Genomic DNA, 21,596 nt, shown 5'->3' with positions numbered 1-21,596 from the left:
TAAATTGACAATGTAAATTTCCCATTATTCTGATAAAGGGAGAAGAATATGAATAGTACACAAAAATTAAGATAAACATTATTATAATTACTTACAATAGTATTAGAAGCCATTTTGCCTAATAAATAAGGAAATCAAATAAAGAATCGGAGACCAATAAAACTAAAATCCAACGACGTGGTCAATGACGACTGTAAAATGGCGTTGACGTTGAATCTGCCCCAAAGATCGATTGTCATTTTCATGTTGCCAGATTAATTTTAAAATTCAAACATATCCCCAATTTATGTAATTATCTCAAATATTATACGAGAAATACGATAATTAAACAATGAAATTAATCAAATATTTTTTATATTACAGCTTTGATTCCAAAATTTAAATTACATAATCATTAAATCATATAGCCTACTCGAAAATAATACATGACTTTGCAACGTCGTCTGTTGAAGACGTCAATTATTATGTACTGCGTGATTATTTAAAGCCAAAAGCAGAGGTTAAATTTCATAAGTTCTCGTCGTCATTGTTCATCCAATGGATACATTTATAGGGACGTCTAACAGACGTAAATTTTGTCTATCCATAGGATGGACGATAAAGGTCAGATTTGGGATCTCAAAATGTATGTAGCAGCGGATCGAATCCGTACATCCAGAGGACATCCAAAAGAAGATAGCCTAAAGCCATCGTAAAAGGGTCATCCAAAGGAAGTCTTTTCTACGTCATAGACGGGACGGAACTAAATAGGATATCTCGACGTCCATAGGATGACCGATGGATGGGAGTGTGCTACCAGGGTGGTTGTTGTCAACTTCCTTGGACTGGGCTGCATTGGCTTCTGATTAATGTTGAACCCTTGAAGGATGTGATGCGAAGAAAGCAGTGTATGCAGGATCGACTCCATAGGTTTTACCTCTGAGTTCTTCCGTAATCAGTTTGGCAGTGAGGCTGGCAAGTGTTTGTTCGGACCGTGGAACACTTTCCCAGGCTAAAATGAAATATCGTTAGCTTGGTGGTAGTGTTTGTATAATTCTCACCATTATTGTAAGGTCGTCTATTGCGGTCCCAACACTTTTGAGTTCGTCCGCCATCATTCTCAGTCTGTTCATGTGGGCCAAAATTGAGTAATCGGGGTCCATTTTGCATTGGTGGAATTTTCCTAACAGTAGTGAGGCGTTAGCAGCAGATGTTTCGGCATATTGGAGGATCAGCCTGTTCCTCATTTCGTGTGCAGTGTTGGAACTTTCGATCGCCGTTTGGTAGGCTGGTTCTATGTTGTAGAATATGATGGAGCAGGCATCTACGTCTTTCTCTTTCCATCGGTCAATTGCATCTTGGTTCGTGATGATTGACAGCTTTACACCGTCAACTACTATTCCATCTGCAACTTCGATCATCTAGAGAATAAAAGATGATTTAGAGATCATATTACTTGCAATTTCATGAGTTAAATATACACGATAGTTTTAACATATTTCACTATCTTCGGTTTTGCTTTGGATTTAGCCACACAATCAATCTCAGAAGTGCTGTTGAATTTACCATTACTCTTCTTACGCACTATAAGTTGTTGATAATCTTGTCATTTGTGTGTGAAATTTTGTTGTATAAAGTTATTTGTGCTTCTCAAATGCACAGTCTCTGCGGTATGTACTCATCGCATATAGTTACATTTATCTCATTTTAAGTTACCTACGTTTCTAGGGTACACAGTGAATGGATCTCAGGAATTTTAAGCATGATACGAGTTAGTTTTTGATACAATGATACCTCTCGACGTCACTGATTACACAATATATCTAGTCAGCCTAGTTCTTAATATCACATGCTAGACTTTTGGTTTGTTTCAGTACATCAGTGAAATGTCGTGTTACCTCAATTGGTTCTCAAATGCACAGTCTATGCGGTATGTACAACATCTTCGAGTTTCTTCTTCCTTATTCTGAGCATGACGGCATACCTCCACTGTGGAAAATTAATTCCATTGAATTTGACGTAGTCACGTTTTCTGTCTGGGCTGTCCGTCATCTTGATTCACTTGAGCGTGATCTGGGCCCATAACCTGTTAAGTTTCAATATTGAATGTATAACATAACTAACTGTATTGAATAATATATCATTAGGTACAACACATTATTAACAACTATCTTAGACTAGAAGTTCACATAGATATGCTAATTGTTAAGCCCTAGATAATACCTTATTACAGTCGAACAGTACAGACAAGAATCCAGGATCTTACTACTTGTCCCTCAAAAACGCTGAAGGTATCGAGGTGCTTGGCCCTAAACACCGTCCCGTACACTTTGCCCGGAGGGTTTAGGTTTGCCAAGCATAGTTTATATCCAATATTATAACATAGCGTTTACGTCTATTTATATTTCCTACGATTAAATTGGAGTTACGGAGGATTGAATTCGGCTTTTCACATGCGAAGAGAACACTCTACCTCTGAGTTACAACCCATATATAAATTTATATATCTTGCATGAACCTGCATTTCTTTTGTAAGTTTTAAATTCAGATATTCAGCTATATTTCTTACTGTCTTCGCATTGATCCATTATACCAATTTCAGAAATAAACTACACTTAAATTTTTTATTAGGTCTGTATTTATGGGCCAATTTCTTTTGTACTACTAGGGCTAAATGTTGTTTTGCAAGGAATCAACTTGGATGTAGCCTGTTTCAAACCTTTTTTAAATTGTTTGTATAGTCTTCTAGCATTAATATCTGCGAAGAAAGGGTTTTTATGCTTGTAAAAATAACTAACTTGTACTGTTTCCTAATTCCAAGTGCTACTGATTAGAACAATAAATTACATTCTTAGAGATGTGGAGGATTAAACTCCAGGCTTTTCACATGCCAAGCAAACACTCTACCACTGAGTTACAACCCCTTTATTATTTTTAAACTTACTTACTAATTGGTTTTTTTTACCTTAAGTTAAGAAATCTATAGTTTGAATTCAAAATTGATCGTGAGTGCGTAGCACTATCGACAATCAATTGTAATTGTGAAAGAATAATAGAGAGAGACCTGAACTGTGTTGTTCGGTAGCTCTTCAGTTTAGCAGTAAAAGGTTTAGCGGATTCGAGATAGGATATCCTTATACGTGTATTGATGCTAAGGATACAGTTGGCTACAGTGTTGTAAGGACTATAGCGTCACACCTTATGTGTGGAATGAATACGGTAGTGTTGTACGTACTGCGGAATAGAGTTGGGGCACACCTTATGTGTTTAGAGAATACTGACGGCACGTCCGTCTGGGTAGGCTACAAAAATGCAAGGACCCGACTGTGTCCTAAACTTAGGGTCTACTGAACATTCTAGCATCTTTTTACGTGGGTTAGGGAACAAAGACACAGAACAGAAGGGGGGGGGGGTAAAGGAAAAACAAAAGAGGTTAATAAAGCGAACACGTAAATAGGCCTCTAGTGGCCGCTTCTACAAATAATAAACTAATAAATCTAATTCTTCGCCGGAACATGTGTTGTGTGCTGACCTTGTATATTTTAGCTGATTAATTTTTGTCAAGGTGGGAGATGATACGCCTATGAACTGTTGGCTGCTACCTCGCCTCTGGGTTCGACTAAAACAATTGAATGTCGCGAGCATAAGACAAGGTCCTTGAATGGGGTGGGTGAGTGGATTCTGTAGTTCAGGTATCTCTTTCTTATTCTTTCACAATTACAATTGATCATCGATAGTGCTACGCACTCTCGATCAATTTCAAATTGTGGTCGATTCGACCAGAACTGTGCCCTTTAAAGCCCCCGCGTCGCCTATTACAGATTCAGGACTATCTTTGCCGGTGTGGGTCCTTGTGTAAGTCCCGTCTGTAGAATTTAGCGAACGTAGATTCTGACGACCAATTGGCCGTCTTGAGGATGGCCTGGATGGGGTACCCCCCCCTAGGCTGCTGCTCGCGAGGAGGCCGCACCTCTTATAGAATGAGCCGAGAACGTCTGCATTTCCACACCCCCCTGCTGTAATTGTCTCTTTATCCAACCCGCTATGGTTGATCCGACGACGGGTTTCTGTATTCTAATGGAGCCGATGAATAGGTTCTCCTCGTTCGCCGAGTTGGGTAGATCTTCCGTCAGCTGCATATATCGTTCCGCTGCGGCTACGGGATTGACCTGGTGGCCCGACATTCTTTTTTGATCGAGAACGTCTTAAGCGCTCCTCCTCTTTGTGCCTTCCTGGGTCTTAACAGGGAGAAGTTCATCCCCACACCGTCTATCACTAAGTCTTCTCTTAAAATAGCTGACAGCTCTGATACCTACCGGAACGCTGCTAATGCGAGTAGTGTAGCGAGCTTGCGAGCGAGCGGTCCTATTTCCAGCTCCTCGTTTTGAAGTCGCCCTAGATGTCTAACGATCCCGATCACATCCCACTTTCGTTCATATCTAGGCTTGGGTGGGTTTGTATTGTAAATCCCTTTTATCAGCTTGACGACTAAGGGATGTTTCCCGACCGGGTGTCCCTCGACTGGGTCCAAAGTTGACGACAGCATTGACCTGTAGATGTTTATTGAGCTGTAAGCTCTGTCTTTCCGATGGTTCTCAGAGAGGAACAGTAAAATATTAACTATGTCATTTCGAAGGGGATTGTGATCCCGTCTACTGCACCAACCACTCCAAGCCAGCCAGGTGGACTGGTACGCATCTCTGGTGGCCCTCCGTGCGCTGGCCAGCAGAAGCTGGCCCACCTTCTCCGGAATGCCCTGGGTGTTGTAACATCTCCTGACAACTTCCATGTGATCAGCTGGAACGTTTTGGACTCGCACAGGCGGTGGGGTTCCCCTCGGCTGGACGTTAACAGGTCGGATTGCGTGCGGACGAGTATCGGGGTGTCACACGCCAGATCCAACAGCATTAGGAACCAGGATTGGCTCGGCCAGAAGGGGCAAACTAGGATAGGAGTCGCCTTCTCGCGTATCACATTGGATAAGCAATCCTTGAATAAGGTAAAGGGAGGGAAGGCGTACCCGTTCCATCCCGTCCAGCTGAAGGATAGGGCGTCCGTCTCTGCTGTTCCCGGTTGAGGGTACCAGCTCGAAAATGTCTCCCACTGGGCATTCCATAGTGACGCGAACAAATCTATTGCCAACACCCATTTCTCCTTATTTCTCGAAACGCTTCCTTCGCCTGTCTCCAGTCGCTCCAATCCTCCCTCACTCTCGACTCCCGATCTGCGATGCCACTAAGAGTTCCGGGTAAATAGCACTCTTGTAAGGTGATTTTTCGTGTTTTGCCCCACCTAGCTATGTCCAGCGCTATCCTGATCAGTTTAGTCGATCTCGCACTCCCCCCCTATCTTGTTTATATACGCCACCGCTGTGAAGTGAAGTCCAGCCTGAATGATATCGGGCACGACCCGGGTTTACCCGCAAACCCATCTCACCGCATGGAACCCCGCTAACAGCTCCAACTTATTAATATGTCTTGATGCGTCAGCTAGGGTCCACGGGCCCCCTGTTTTTACGTCGTTGCACACTGCCCCCCACCCCAAGAGGGACGCATTGTCGAAAATGGTTAGGGCTAGGGGAGCGTCCATTAACTGCTTTTCCTTTGCCAGAATGTCTGCTCGCGTCCACCATCCTAGGTCTTCCCTAGCGCCTTGGGCTAATTTTACCTTCGCCTTCAATTCCCCCCTTTCTGATCTTAAGTTATCAATGTAGAGCTTTTGCATGCTCCGATAGCAGGCGTGTGAAAATGGAATTGCCTATACTGCCCAGTTAAGGCTCCCCAAAATACTAGCTAACTCCCTTAGACTTAAAAAACGTTTCTTCAGAGCGCCGTTACGCCTCCGGCCGATGTCCTCCTGCTTTGTCCTCGGGAGTTTAAGCGACGCCGAGTTCATGTCTATCACGAGTCCCAAAAACTCAATCTTCTGTGTAGGGATTGTAAGCTATTTTTCCCCGTTGATTACAAAACCAATTAAGGTGCGCAACAGTTCCGACGTCCTCTCCAGATGTTCCTCTAAGGTCTCCCTAGACTGGTTAGGAATTAGAATGTCGTCCAAATAGATTATTAGTCTAATCCCCTGCCGCCACAGCAATGCTACCACCGGCTTCATCAGTTTAGTGAACGCCCACGGGGCTGACAAAAGTCCGAAGGGCAAACAGGTGAATTGATAAACCATGCCCTCCCAGGCGAACTGGAGGTAGCGCTGGTCCTCCGCATGAATGGGTACTGTGAAGTACGCATCTTTGAGGTCTAGTTTCACCATCCAGTCATTAAGGTAGACTAAATGTTTAATTAACCCTACCCCTTCCATCTTAAAGTGTCTATACACAATCAAGTCGTTGAGTTGTTTAAAATTAATGACGCAACGGAATCCAACCGCTTTTTTGGGTAGAACAAACATACCTCTAACGAAACCTTCCTCCTCCGCGCATCTCACGGCCTTTTTCCTCGCCATCTCCTCTATCTCCCTATTGAAAACCGCCACCGGTTCTTCTCCCAAAATCAAATTCCTTGGGACAAAATCCTGTTTTGGTCTCGTGACAAAATCCAGTCTCAACCCGTCTTAGAAAACACGTCCCAACCGCCCCTAGAAACCACAAATCTCTAAATATTCCAAGCCCCCGCGTGAGCTGCAATTCTGCCCCCAATCATCAGCTCCAATCTCCGTTCCTCCACCAGACTATACTTGTCTACTGTATGACATTGATCGTACCTTCCTCTGCCATTGAATGGTCTTAATGATGCTGCCCCATTTTGATGCGTATCGATCGCCTCACCTGGGGTGTTCCCGCCGAATCTTGCCAGGGTCGAGGCGCTGGTTTCCCTTGGCTGGAAGCTGTTGAACGATGTACCCTGCTAGGCGTCGTTCGGATCGTACCGCTGACGATTGGAGTGACCCATCGGTCTATCTGCATGCCCCTCGTGGTGGCGATAATGGTACCCGCAATTGCGGAAAGGTTGCCCTGACAGGCGTTGGACTGGTTGCAGATTACTCAACTCAGCTTGTTTTTGAGATGATCTGACCATTGATTTCACAAACGACTTGCCAAAAAGGGTGCTAGCTTCATAACTATTTAAGTTGTCTTGGTCGTCCAGCAGATAGAGGTAGGACGGGCTTGTCTGACGGAGCACATTCTTCCGACGTTGTTGCGTAACCTCATGGAACGCAGCCCCTAATAACTGCAAAGCATCCTTCGCCGCCTCCCGATGTGTATCGTCCTGGAGCTTCTCGCTCGACAGGAAAAACAACGGGTTGGCTGCGTCCAGAATCTTTTGCTGCACGCCGTTGATATTGCTGGTTCTTATGTCTTAATTTCTACCTTTCATACGAAGTAGTAAATTTTGAATCCGAATTATAACATTGTGTTAACGTATATTTATACTTTCTATAATTAAATTGGAGTTGCGGAGGATTGAACTCCGGGCTTTTCACATGCGAAGCGAACACTCTACCTCTGAGTTACAACCCCATCATTATTAAATGATTTACTTACTGAATGTTTAGTTTGACCTTAAGTTAATAAATCTAAAGTTTCAATTCCTTTTGTTGAAATAAAGTCCAATGTTTCTATTCCTGTTGTTAAATTGATCCATAGCTTGACTTTTTTTGATAGATTTTTAAATTTGTGAAATTTTTTAACAGTGATTGTGTTTAATATTATACATGCATTCACTGGAATAGTACCTACTGTACCAATATCGAGAATCCTGATTCCGAATTCAAATTCAATGAAGACTTTATAGACTGCTGTTAACCACCGAAATAAGCGAAACGGAATGTGGTTAACTCAGTGGCCAAAAGGGCCACGCTGCGATTGTATGAAACACGAACGAGGTTATAAATAGAAAGAAGGGAGCGACAGGTTGCGACTGCAGCCACGACGAAAACGAATCAGAGTGACTTCGTTGCCGCATCTCTCTCCGTCTTCGACTACGGCGGAAATGTAGAAAAAGGGGAAAACAAAAAAAGGGCGCTAACGCGAACAATTAGCTTTAGGTGTAAATGGGGTGGCAGAAGTGTAAAAGAGGGTAAGGTATAGCAAAACCAAAGGGTATTAGTTTAGCCAAGGTCAGAAAAGTTCAGACTTGTCTGCCCCTCGGCAATGACACGATCTTACACACACACACACATACACACAGACATACAAAATGAAAATTAAATTAACATTAATTCCTAACGACTTCTATCGTTAACACTGCTGTCGACATTGCTGGTTCTTATGTCTTAATTTTTACCTTTCATAAGAAGTAGTAAATTACGAGTCCAAATTGTTTCATTATGTTAACGTATATTTATATTTTCTATGATTAGATTGGAGTTGCGGAGGATTAAACTCCGGGCTTTCCACATGCGAAGCAAACACTCTACCTCTGAGTTACAACCCCTATGTAAATTGATATATCTTGCTTGAACCTGCATTTCTTTTCTAAGTTTTAAATTCAGAAATTCAGCTATATTTCTTACTGATTTCCATTATACCAATTTCAGAAAAAAACTACACTTAAATTTTATATTAGGTTTGTATTTATGGGCCAATTGCTTATGTACTACTAGTGCTAAATGTTGTTTTGTAAGGAATCAACTTGGATATAGCCTGTTTCAAACCTTTTTAAAATTGTTTATATAGTCTTCTAATATTAATATCTGCGAAGAAAGGGTTTTCTATGCTTGTAAAAATAACTAACTTGTACTGTTTACTAATTCAAAGTGCAACTGATTTGAATAATAAATTACCGTCTTGGAGTTGCGGAGGATTGAACTCCGGACTTTTCGCATATAAAGCGATTTTTGTTTGACCTTAACTTAATACATCTAAAGTTTCAATTCCTGTTGTTGAAATAAATTTCAATATTTCTATTCCTGTTGTTAAATTGATCCATTGCTTGACTTTTTTTGGTAGATTTTTAAATTTTTAAAATTTTTTAATAGCGATTTTCTTTAACATTATACATGCATTCACTGGAATAGTACCAGTGCGTCCTATCTTTTTTTCGCTTGAAGATAGAGATACTTTGTTTGAAGCTTTTCAAAGATAAGATAAGATAATATAACCCAGAATTTAAGAAAAAAAACAAGATTAAAGATAGTATCTACTAAAAAAACCGATAAGATAAGTTAGAATTTATTTTTTCCAAAATAGTAGAAGATAAGATAAGATAAAATACAAGATACAAGAAACTTCATTTTTTTATTATTCTTAATTGTTTATTCGCCACTTCACCTCTGCAGTCTGGACATTTTTTTCACGAAAGTAAAGCAAAAGTGTAAATGAAATATCGTTAAACTGAAAAACTGTTTCAGAATATTGAAATTCTACTTCATCATCTTGCTTTCGAATTTGGAGCATGTGAAGCATTACATTTAATAATTATTAAATTAGCAAACAGATCGGGCTTTATTCCGTTTCTCTTTGCCGACATTATTTCGGATGCGGTGCTAAAAGCCCGCTCAATTGAACCAGATGAGGACACGGACACAGCGTCTCTGGCAATTTCGCTGAGGATATAAAATCGACAACATTCACTTTCCAAAATTAGAGAGGCTTTGTGGGACGCAATTCACTATCGGGGTCAACAGAATCCACAGGAACCTCCATGGGAACACCTGGCTCATTCAAATACGCTTTAAGCTCATCAATAACTTTTATAGGGCCAACTGATCCTGGTCTAGGAGTTTCAATAACAGATGAATACAAAGATGGGCTTGGTTTTTTTTTCCTGGTGATCGATGGTTGACTAGCACGCTCGTTCGCGACATCAGCTGTATCGTTTGCTGAGGGAACGTACGGAGAACTCAATATCGCATTTGAAATTCCGCTATGACCGCCTCCGTCACTGAAGCTTCAGAGTATCCCGAGAACTCGATCCATCCCTATTTGAATCTTAGATCGAAGATCGTGCCTATGATATGCAAACGAGATATATAACAAATTGTATTGAAGCTAGGGATTTAAAATATTTAATATTACCCAGAACATAATTGACGTCGCATAGCACAGGGGAAAAGCGACGTTCTAAAGATTCACGCAGAGCTTGCACGAAGTTCTTGGTTTTCTTTACGATTGGCGCCAGTTGACTTGCCGGACTCACCACTTCTATTGCATTTCGATTCTTGATAGTCAGAGTGAGGTTATTTCTCTGTCCGATATAAGCAGGAATCACATTTCCAATAATTTCAAAGTCAGCCTGGAAATGGTTTGAAGCGGTCACAAATGGCTTTAAAATGGCCACTATCTTTAATGACTCGCCACCAGGCATCGCATCGGTGCTGTGTAAGCAGACGACGCGGAAGTGGTGGGGGAGTCAGTCTCGGCCTAGTCGCGGGCATGTTACATTGTCGCTGTACTCGTCTCATCACCCAATGTAAGCTCAAAACAGAACGTTGAATCATTCGTTGCCTCAGATCTAAACATGGCGCCGTTTCAGCTTGCCTACGTCTCTATCCACCTCACGACTTCGTGTTTTCGTCCTTTTCAGTGGTTTGGGCGTCGATCGCGATTCTCTCAGCCCCGCCACGTGGTGACTCCTACTTTCGCCACCAGATGCGCAACACCGCAGTCTCTTTACTCAGTCCTTCATCTAATTGGTCCATTTTCTTCGCCTCGCTCTATCTGTGGATCTCGTTGTGTTCCAGTCCTGAGTGGTGTTTCTCCCCCCCCCCCATTGCCACGAGACTCACTCCGACTTTCTCCGCTAGGCGTGCTGTCGTCTTCGCAGTTCTTCGCGTGGCTAGTTGCGCACACAATGGTGGCAGCGGCGCCCGCCATTAAACAGGCGGCCAACCCAGCGGCCATAGCCCAGCCGGCGGGTAGTCCGGCGGGTAATCCGGCGCCCGGTCCACAGCCTCCAGCACTTCCGGTTCGAGCGTTCAAACCATACGGCTCTCCTCCACCATTCGAACTCGAAGCGGAACGTGACTCTTTCCTGGTCTGGGAAGAAAGATGGAATATCTTCCTCGCTCTCTCCACCATCGTTGAAGCATTGGACTCTGCCACCCGCCCCGCATACAAGACAAACCAGCTCAAATCGTGTTTATCTACCTCGACCCTACAAGCAGTGCTTTCTGCCGGTCTCACAGTGGCTCAGCTAGCAGACCACGTAGCCATAATTGGCCATCTCCGCACCCGATGCAACGCGGGCCGCAATCGTCACGTTTGGCGTCACCAATTCGCCTTATGCTTTCAACTCCCTCACCAGACTGCCGATAATTGGATGTCCATAGTCAAAATCCGCGGGTCCCGCCCCGTTTCCGAACCCTTGAAGGCCCCCTTTCGCGAAGAACTGGAGTCGCAAATACAACAAGGCATCATCCGAAAGGTCCCACCATACGCAGTCACCCCATGGATCCATGGGGTTGTGGTGGTCCCCAAGAAGCAGGGAGGGATCCGGTTCTTCCCTGATTATCGCCCACTCAACAAATGGCTCATCGGGGCGAAATTCGACAACCCGACGCCTTTCCAGGCAGTTCGCTCTATTCCGCAGGGCATGAGGTTCTTCACGGTGGTCGACGCCCTTAAGGGCTACCACCAATGCGCTCTCGACGAGGAATCGATGGGGCTGACGACTTTTGCGACACCAGAGGGCCTCCATCAATACATCTGATTGCCGATGGGGATCTGCCAAGCCGGCGACGATTACGGCCGCCGCTTTTCGGACATCTTCTCCCAAATCCCTAATACAGCTCGGTGCATGGAAGACATGATCATCTACTCACGGACATATGAGGAACATCTTCAGCTGCTTTGCATGTTGTTTCAAACTGCAGACGCCAACAACGTTTCGTTTAACCGGAAGAAGACGTCGTTCGCCTGCAAAGAGGGGAAATTCGCCGGATACGTCGTGTCAGGAAATGGATTCCATCCCAACCCTTACCTCACACGCGCCATCCGTGACTTTCCGGTCCCGTTGAACATCACTGACTTCCGGTCTTTCTTCGGTCTATGTCAGCAAGGGGGAAATTTTAGCGACAAGATCGCAGCGGCCTTGGCCCCTCTCAGCCCTCTCTTGAAGAAGGACATCGCTTGGGATTGGATGCCCATCCACGACGACGCTTTCCGCACTGCTCGCGCTGAACTCGCGGTCGTCCCCGAATTGGCTTTTTACGACCCTGCCCGATCAACGGCATTATACACGGACGCCTCCCTCCTCAACGGTCTCGGGTTTATTTTGAAGCAACGCGCCGCCACCGGGACATGGCATATGGTACAAGCCGGATCCCGATTTCTCCGCCCTCCGGAAACATGCTATGAAATGATTGAGTTAGAGTGTTTAGGCGCTTCTTGGGCCATGAAACAATGCCGCCAGTTCTTGGAGGGACTTCCGCATTTCGAGCTCGTCACGGACCATCGCCCATTGGTACCGATCCTTAACGACTACTAGTTGGACCAACTGGACAATCAGCGTCTTCTCCGACTTCGTCTGAAAATGTTTCGCTACATTTTTACCACGAGATGGGTCCCAGGAAAACAGAACATTGAGGCGGAGGCACTCTCGCGAGCGCCGGTGGATCACGGTTCAGCGGAAGACGAACTCGGCGAGGGCCCTCAAGCTTTCACTGCACGGGTTGCTGTCATCGGGATCATCTCTGGGTCTTCCGACATGATTATAGACACATCTCTGGAAAAGATGAAGCAACCTGCCGGATCCGACCCAATACTGCAGGAACTCCGACAGACCATCCTGGCCGGACTCCCCAATGACAAGTGCAATCTCCCTCTCTCTCTACTCCCGTATTGGGACGTGCGTCAACGAGTGGCTATCGACGAAGTAGATGACATGATAGTCATGGATGCCCGTATCGTCCTTCCTCTGGCGCTCATCAAAGACACTCTGGCCACATTGGTTGGCATGCATCAGGGCGCCACTAAGCTGCGTCAACGCGCCCGATTGTCTCTCTACTGGCCTCACATGGACATCAACATCTCGAATGCTGCTTCTACCTGACTGTGTAAGTTTACTACCATCGCTGCCAGCAGAGCCGTTAAAATCTTACACTCCAGCGACCCGCCCTTTCGAATTCATCATCGTCGTAGTCGACCACTTCAGTGGTTGGCCCCATATGGTAATGTTCCCAAATAAGATCACGACAGCTCGCTGCCTAATCAACGCGTTCCGCACGTTTTTCGTCGACATTGGAGGCTTACCAGTGAAATTATGGGCGGATAACAGTCCGTTCAAGCGGCGGAATTTCAACTTTTTCTCCGGAACTGGGACATTTCTTGGGGATCATCCTCCCCTCACTACCATCAATCAAATGGCAGAGCAGAAGCCGCAATCAAATCGATGAAGAAGCTTGTTATCGGCTCAAAGACGGGAGGTGCACCGGATCCGGACCAGCTGGCTAAGGCGATTCTATTGTTCCGCAACGCGCCGCACATGGGAGGACCTTCGCCGGCCCAGCTGGTGTCCGCGATGGGGTCCCGGCCCACCACTGTTCGTTCGCACCGGAATGGCAGAAAGCGGCAGTTGATCTTGAGGCTACGGTCCAACGGGCACGCGATTGCCAAGCTACACTCTACAACAGGACTGCCCGTCCCCTGCCTGGCCTCACCGTCGTGGACCATGTCGTCATCCAGCATCCTACATCAGGCCGCTGGGAGACCCCGGCGGTGGTTCTCGAAATAGGCAAACAACGGGATTATCTACTAAAGACTGCAGCCGGGCGCTTATTCCACCGAAACCGCCATTTCCTCCGGCAGCGCATCGCCATCATGCCCGGACCATCAGTTCCGGCTCCCCCGACGCTTATGGTGCTCCCGCTCCCGGTCGTCTCTCCAGTGGCTCCTCCAATGCCGCCTCCGGACATCCCAGCCGTCCCGGCCCGGCCTGCCTGTCGCCGCCGAAGGGTTGCACAACCGGACCTGAACTCCCGCCGTTCAACTAGAATCAAGACTCCTTCCTCCCTCTTCCCCGAAACTGAAAAGTCTAAATAATACCGCAGTCGCTCAGCGAAATTGGCAGTCGTGTCTTGTCTAATTTTGTCGTTATTATTACTCAATGCCGTTACCTGTAGGCGTACATCCCCTCTCGCTTATTTTGGTCCTCCCATCTGTTCTCAACGCAGTTTCCCTCATTTTGTTTATCCGGCTGCCGCCGTTATTCATTGCAACGGACTTGAATCCGGATATGTCTATAACTTCTATGTATGGAAAAGTGTCGGAAAAGAAGGACATGTAATGACTCGCCACCAGGCATCGGATCGGCGCTGTGTAAGCAGACGACGCGGAAGTGGTGGGGAAGTCAGTCTCGGCCTAGTTGCGGCATTGTAACGTTGTCGCTGTTGTAACGAAGCCATCAAAATATATATACCTTTGCAAGATACCCACAATATGACATATTTTCTTATGCTTATTTTATATTCATATTGTATTCTTATTTACTATTATAAACGTATTTGCTAGCTGTTTCATGTGCAACCATGTTACCTAGTTGAAACTTCCGGGTTCTGGCTCACGCGTGTGACGCACCTATGCGTCACGAACATCACGCCACACGCGAAGATGCGATGTTTCATGGCGAACCCACTTTCTGACAAGAGTCAGACAAGTACCAGCTTGCAAGACGTTCAGTCGCCTTTAGCTTGAATTGTCACTCTTAAACATTAGACTTTTATCTAGATGTGTTAGCTTATTCATCTTAATCCATTAGTTATTCCTCCCAACTTATTTTGTTCTTCTTTCCTCTTCGAACATCACGTGTATTCGAATTATCTTCTCAACACGTACTCCAAATGCTATACGTGCCGGCAAGTAGTATTGTTTCCCGATTTTCTCCTATTATCCCCTCACGCTTGTACGCCCACGCTACCACAGTAAAATTGAATTACTTTGTCTCGAATCTCACGCTCAGTTTCCCTATTGGACTCGTTTCCATGTATCCCTACTCGTTTTGTAAACCTTTGGCCTCAGCTTAGTAATACATAATCATCATTGTGGGTAAATACGTCTCTGAGTTTATTTACACAACAAATTGTCTTAATTCGTAAAGCCATTCACCCGAGAGGGAGAATGCTTTACACCGTACTCGTCTCATTACCCAATGTAAGCTCAATACCGAACGTTGAATCATTCGTCGCCTCAGATTTAAACACTATCTCCCGTAACACAACGAGTTGGAAGGCTGTCAGAGAACCATGCTTTTGACAGCGTTTAGACGACTACAAAGAGTCGGATCTTTATCTATCGCCCGGAGAAACTTCATCATCATGAAGTAGGTACTGTTCCAACGGGTTGCATTTTTGGCTGTGAGGCGGAAGCCAACTGCATTGAAGACCATTTCGGTATCGAGGACACTCTTTCTGACGTAATTGATGAGTTTGCTGACATGGGAAATCACTAACGCCGCTTCGCCCTAGAAAAAATAATGAACGATATTGTTGATAATTACAATTTACTATTTCTTTTTTTATTACCACGAGTGCTTTAAAACCGTCTTTAATTACTAATTGTAGTTTATGAGCTACACAGTCAGATAGGAGTTTCGAATACAGGATCTAGTCAGTTTCCTGCCCAGATGAACTTGCCGTCAGTGTAGGATCCCACACGGTATGGAATCGGTAGAGGGCATCATTTCTTCCATTTTAACTTCTACGTCTTGAAATTCCCCTTTTTTCTCTACATCTTGCACAGCAGCCTCCATCATTTCATTTGAAACACCCATCTCTTTAGACAACTGCAAAAGTGGATCCTCTTCATTTTCATTATCATCATCCGTTGTAGAAACTTCGAAATTTCGACCATAGGTTCCACTTCTTGTTGATTTACACTGCTTGTTCTTGTTGATGCCATGGGCGGATGTAAGACTGAATCTCAATGGAAAACTGCTCTTCGTCATTCCATCCGGGGATGTTGTTAACGAATATATTGGCTACCATGTTACTGCCTCCATCAGTTTTTACCATGGCCACCTAAAATTTGAATTAATCGCAATAAAACGTTTAAATACCAGTCAACCAGTGATACAATACAAATATATGTAACGCTCCCATAAGATTATAGAGTTAATAACCTTTGAACGAGAAATGTTCCAATCATGAAGGACCTGGTTGTATTCGGCCAAAATGTTTTCGGCTGTATGGCGCAAAACCATTCTTTTTACACCTAAAAAAACCGTCCGTCTTTCATATTCCTTGTTGACGCACACACACGTAAATCCAATGAAGGCAAACATGTTTTTTTATGACCAGATATCCAGTATGATTGTAAAGGAAGTCGACGCTTGCAGGATCTTCATCACTTTCAATCTGGTCTTGTCCATCACGCTTGGCATTAGTTTGTTTCTCATCCGATCAATTCCAGCCAGCTGGTAACCGTTCATGCCAGACTAAATTTTACAGTAAATAAACCAGTTTTAGTCAAGTTGCTATTTCGGAATGAAGTTATTGGTTCTTACCTCTACCCATTGGCGAAACCTTGGTCTCCGTAATATGTTTAATGGAATATTATCGACAGCAAATTTTAAGGCAAGTTCAGTGTCCAATTTTATCTGGCGTTGCTTCGTCGTCTCGGTGGGCTGAACGTTGAATGACAGTAGAGAAGGTTGGTTTAAATCCTTCGACGAGACAGGATTGTACTGTTTGTACTCTTCTTTATGGCAAGAATTTAGATGCTTTTCAAAGTTAGTGAATGAGGACTTTCCACCAGCGTAGTAGCACGATATAATAGGAAAGGTACACTCTCGCGCTATCCCAGTCTCTTGGAAGAAACGGCGGGTGTTCAGTAAAGGGTCCCAAGATTCCCCACCAGGTTCGCTAGTATAGGAGGCCCCTCGCCTCTCGGGGGTATAGTCAAAATTGGGGTTTTTCGTTCGTTATCTATAAAATTACCAATCAATGTGTCCAGAAATTGATTTCATTTAAGCTTAATTTAATTCCCTATCCTTAAATACCAAATTCATCTAGATTAGGCAATTATTTATATGTTAAATTTGTGATTGAAATTCACAATTTTTTGAAATTTGCGCTTTTCGCAACATTGCCTATTTCATTATATAAAACACGTTTGTCTTCTCTCTAGTGCAGCAACTTTTACACCTTTGTTAAAAATTGATATATTTAATGAATATTAACGAATTCTATTTCTAATGAATTCTGCACCAGAGAGAAGACAAACGTCTTTAATATAATGAAGTAGGCAATGTTGCGAAAGGCGCAAATTTCAAAAAATTGTGAATTAAGCTTAAATGAAATCAATTTCTGGACACATTGATTGGTAATTTTATAGATAACGAACGAAAAACCCCAATTTCGACTATACCCCCGAGAGGCGAGGGGCCTCCTATACTAGCGAACCTGGCGGGGAATCTTGGGACCCTTTACTGAACACCCGCCGGTCTTGGGGATAGTCGAGAGTGTACCTTTCCTATTATATCGTGGTAGTAGTGTGGGTTTGTTTTCATTTGACATTGTCCAGTTTTGCAACGAGCCCACACTTGAGCTTCGCCTTCCTTTCTTTTACTCCACCTCCAGTCTGTAAAAAAAGCTCGCCTCCAACTTGCCTTCCAGGATTGAATGGTAAATGCTGGTATAGGCTCACCAGGAGGATCCTTCCTCAACATATCTGCTTCAACTTCTTCGCTGGTTTCTTCTGCCACGTCAGTATCTTCTTCGTCTATCAAGTGTTGTTGGGTTTCTGATATATCAATTGCATCGACAATATCATGTAGACGAGCATCTACCAACGTTTGTTCACTACGATTCAACTGGCTTGAACTTCTAGCTCTGCCTCTAGGTTACCCTTTACCTCTTTTCGGTTTTTCTGACATGGCTCTGTAATGTAAAACAAAATAACACAATTATTGTGAAATCAATGCTCGAGTAGTAGGTAATAGCAAACAAAATTTCAATACATTGGAAGTTTAAATTGGAAAGTACACCTGTAGGCTGTACACGCTACACGGCAATACTATCTATAAAGTACTGGCTAATAAGTAGTGAGAGTGAGTACTGACAACTGAGTTTCGACAATCTGAAAAAAAGAAAACAATATTATTCAGAATGAAATCAACACTCGAGTAATAAAAAACCATATTTCTATACCTTGGAACATAGAAGTTGAAACTGGAAAGTTTACAAAAGACTATGAAGTAGTGAGAAGTGAGTGGTCACTACTGACAACTGAGTATCGAGTATCGACAGCAGTATGAAAATATTAGAAACCAACAAGTCAGTTATTATGAAATCAATACTCAAGTAATAGGCTAATAGCACACAAAATTTCTATACCTTGAAAGTGGAAAGTGCACGTAAGACTCCAAAGTACTGATTTCTGCATAGTTCTTCACACTGAGCACTAACAGAATTGCTAACTGCTACTGACTGTCTGACTGAGTAGTACTGAGTACTGACAATCTAAAGTATTCTGAAAAAAAATAGCAATTATTGTTAAATCAATGCTCGAGAAATAGTGCATTGCAGTTTGCAGATTGCACACAACAAATAAGTAACATTTCAAATACTCAATAGATCATAGACGATTTAGGCGTGTGTTTGGCGAGGTGGGTAATTAAGTAGCGCTACGAGACTTACGACTACAAGTAGCTTGTGGTTGACTTTTGACTACTCTTCAGTCTTCACTTAAGAGCCATGACGGAAGTTTCAATTTGCTATTTTAAATTTTCATCAATAGATAAGAGTCAAAATTTAAAGTATCTTGTATCTTATCTGGTATCTTTTGGGTTTTTTGCCCCAGCCTGAAGATAGCGATACTTTTTTAATCGATTTTTCAAGGAAGATAGAAGATACAGAAAAGATACCAAAAATATCTTATAATCCTGATTCCGAATTCAAATTTAATGAAGACTTTATAGACTATTGTCTACATTGCTGGTTCTTATGTCTTAATTTATACCTTTCATACGAAATAGTAAATAATAATTCCGGTTTATTACATTGTGTTAACGTATATTTATACTTTCTATGATTATATTGGAGTTGCGGAGGATTGAATTTCGGGCTTTTCACATGCCAAGCAAACACTCTACCTCTGAGCTACAACCCCTACGTAGATTGTGTAAGGAACGGTCAGCCGGGTTCCTTACTTCTTTTTCTCCTTTCCCACGCTTACAACCCTTTTCCCCTCTTCCACCGATAGGTCATCTACCGATGGCTCCGGCCTTCAATCTTCCTTCTACCTGGCCTTCAAACGTGTGAATTCTCCACATAGGTATTACATTTACACACAAAATATTAATTTCCTTTGTGACACCTAACCCTAAGTGACCTTGCTCCTTCGTATAAATGTTGCCCCTTTCCAGATTGTCATTCAGTCATTTTTGCAGTATTCTGCAGTCTTCATCAGTAAGTCTCTTTAAAATCGGACTCGTCTTGTTAACTGTTATCTCGGTCTTTGGCGAAAACGTCGTGCAACAATAAACTCATCATCATCACACACAACTATTCCCCATATTCAATATGAAAAGTAAGGAAAACTATTTTCATTCCCCGTCCTTACATTTGGCTGCCGCGGTATATCGTGTACGCGTACCGTGTACCGTGTACCGGTATATCGTGGAAAACGATCGTGGAATGGCTTGCTCCGCCCAGAAGGGGAGGAGCTTATTATCGTGGAATGGATCGATTTCCACGCTATATCGTGGAATGGATCGATTTCCACGGTATATCGTGGAAAGCGATCGTGTACCACTATACGTATACACAGCAGACAACAGTTACATCACCAAACAAAAGTTCAAACTATCAAACTACACACTTTGGGTTTATTGTGTTCTTACATCATATCCAAGGTAATTTGATAGATAAAAAGGTCGTTGGATAAAAAGAGAAAAATTTGAAAATTAGGCTACAGGTAGAGCTAACGTAGCTCTTTTTTTAAAGCCCTTTTGCGTCTTCGTAGCCCTAGCTGTTTGCTCAAAAACAAAAACCAAAGTGACGTCATTTGCATTAGGTCCTCTCGGCTTTCTAAAGACTTTTTCATCGAATTTTCACGCACCCTTCCCATTAAAATAAAATTCTGGAAAAATTTAGGGACGTTTTAACTATTTATTGGAACGTACACACAAAAAATAGTACCATTTGGGTGAAAATTGTAGCACTGAGAGAACCGCAAAAACGGCATTTTTGCATAAGGTTCTCTCAGGTTTCCAAAGACTTCTGGTAGGTACTGTAAATAATACGTATAAACTACTTTATAGTATTACTACTTACATATGATATAAATATATATTTAGTTCTGTACATAGTAGTATAGTATATTATTAAGTACTATATTAATAGTACTACATAGCAGTACTATATGTAGTACTGTATAGTAGTACTATATTTATATGTATGTATAACCTTCGCCTAAGACAGGGTTCTATGCTCAATGCTATGCACAATATTACATACAATATGTATTGCTTTTTAGTGTTTCCTGAATTAGTGAGCAACGCGACGATGGTGATTAAAGCGGGTACCCCCGCGTCTTCCCGATCGTCTTCAGCTCCATCGACGAGCTCCCGCCATGTCGCCGAACAAACTAATTATTCATCGGCTGAAGAAAGTAGCGACGAGGAAGAGTAAGACGAGGATAAGGAGGAGGACGAGGACGGTTTTCATGCTCTAAAGGTAAGTTCGCCGCAGTCCTATTATTTGTCTATTGTAACGAAGAAAAAATCGTTGTAGGACGCGTTTCCAATAAAGAAGGAAAATCTTGAAAAGATGGATACCAGGGATGAGCGCAAGTTTGTCCTTAATCTTATTGAGACACTGTACTCACCGCTGTACCTCCGTCTTCACAAGAAAAGTGGCACCAAAGCTACACACGGGGACGACCTTAAAATTCCTATTCCCCGTGAGCAGTATGTTCAAATACAAGGTAGGAGTTTTTTAAATATTGTTTAAGAGTCGTATTTTAATCATATTTATCTGCTTAGATGCCATTTTCTATATGCTAAAGGTGAAATTGAAGAAATATCTTTGCCACCGAAACTGGAAAGTGCAATTTCACAGAAATTCAACCAGGTGCGTCCGACTGCAGCCGACAAACAAAAGTTGCGCCAATATTGGAAAATGCAAAACACACAAAATCCATGAAAAACATTGCAATTTTATTATGTAATATATGCTGCATAATATAAAGAAATTTTGTTCTCCAATGGTTTCGTTTTCATTTTATATAGTGTATACATAAATATAATATATAATAATTATAATACATATCTATATAAATGTTATATATAAATATTATATATACTTGTTATATATACGTACTATATATAAATATTATACATAAATTTTGTATATAAATATTACATATACTTGTTACAGTGGCTACCTAAAGTATCGGAACGCGCGAGAGAACCTTATGGGAAAAGACGATTTTCTCGGCGCTCCTAAATACAGCGCATTCGTCGGAAAGCGACCAATTTTTTTTTGTAGGGAGTTATAGGGGTCAGCTATTAGGTGATTTTTTTTTTTTTTATCGTGGGAAGGGGTGTTTTTAATCCGAGCCCTAAGTATCGGAACACGCGAGAGAGCCTTATGGAAATGTGGCTACTTTTATGACCTATTATTAGTGAACTATTTGTAATAAAACTACGGGAAAAGATGCAAAAAACAGAACTACGCTAGTTCTACAATACCCAACATTTTCAAATTTTTTCATTTAAATTTAACCC

The 21,596-nt window shown here is 42.8% G+C and overlaps 1 non-coding gene and 1 pseudogene across 1 annotated transcript; both read right to left on the bottom strand.

Annotated features, from left to right (window-relative positions):
* Positions 1–7,378: 7,378 nt before the first annotated feature.
* On the bottom strand, positions 7,379–7,450 carry Trnaa-cgc. The gene has a single exon. It is a non-coding gene; the product is annotated as a tRNA-Ala (tRNA).
* Positions 7,451–9,514: 2,064 nt separating this feature from the next.
* LOC116936027 lies at positions 9,515–17,741 on the bottom strand (annotated as a pseudogene).
* Positions 17,742–21,596: the final 3,855 nt, after the last annotated feature.

Source organism: Daphnia magna, linkage group LG3 (genome assembly GCF_020631705.1).
Source record: "Daphnia magna isolate NIES linkage group LG3, ASM2063170v1.1, whole genome shotgun sequence".
Classification (NCBI taxonomy): Eukaryota; Metazoa; Arthropoda; class Branchiopoda; order Diplostraca; family Daphniidae; genus Daphnia; species Daphnia magna.
The sequence above is the reverse complement of the archived record's forward strand: the minus strand, read 5'-3'. Positions and strand labels throughout refer to the sequence as shown.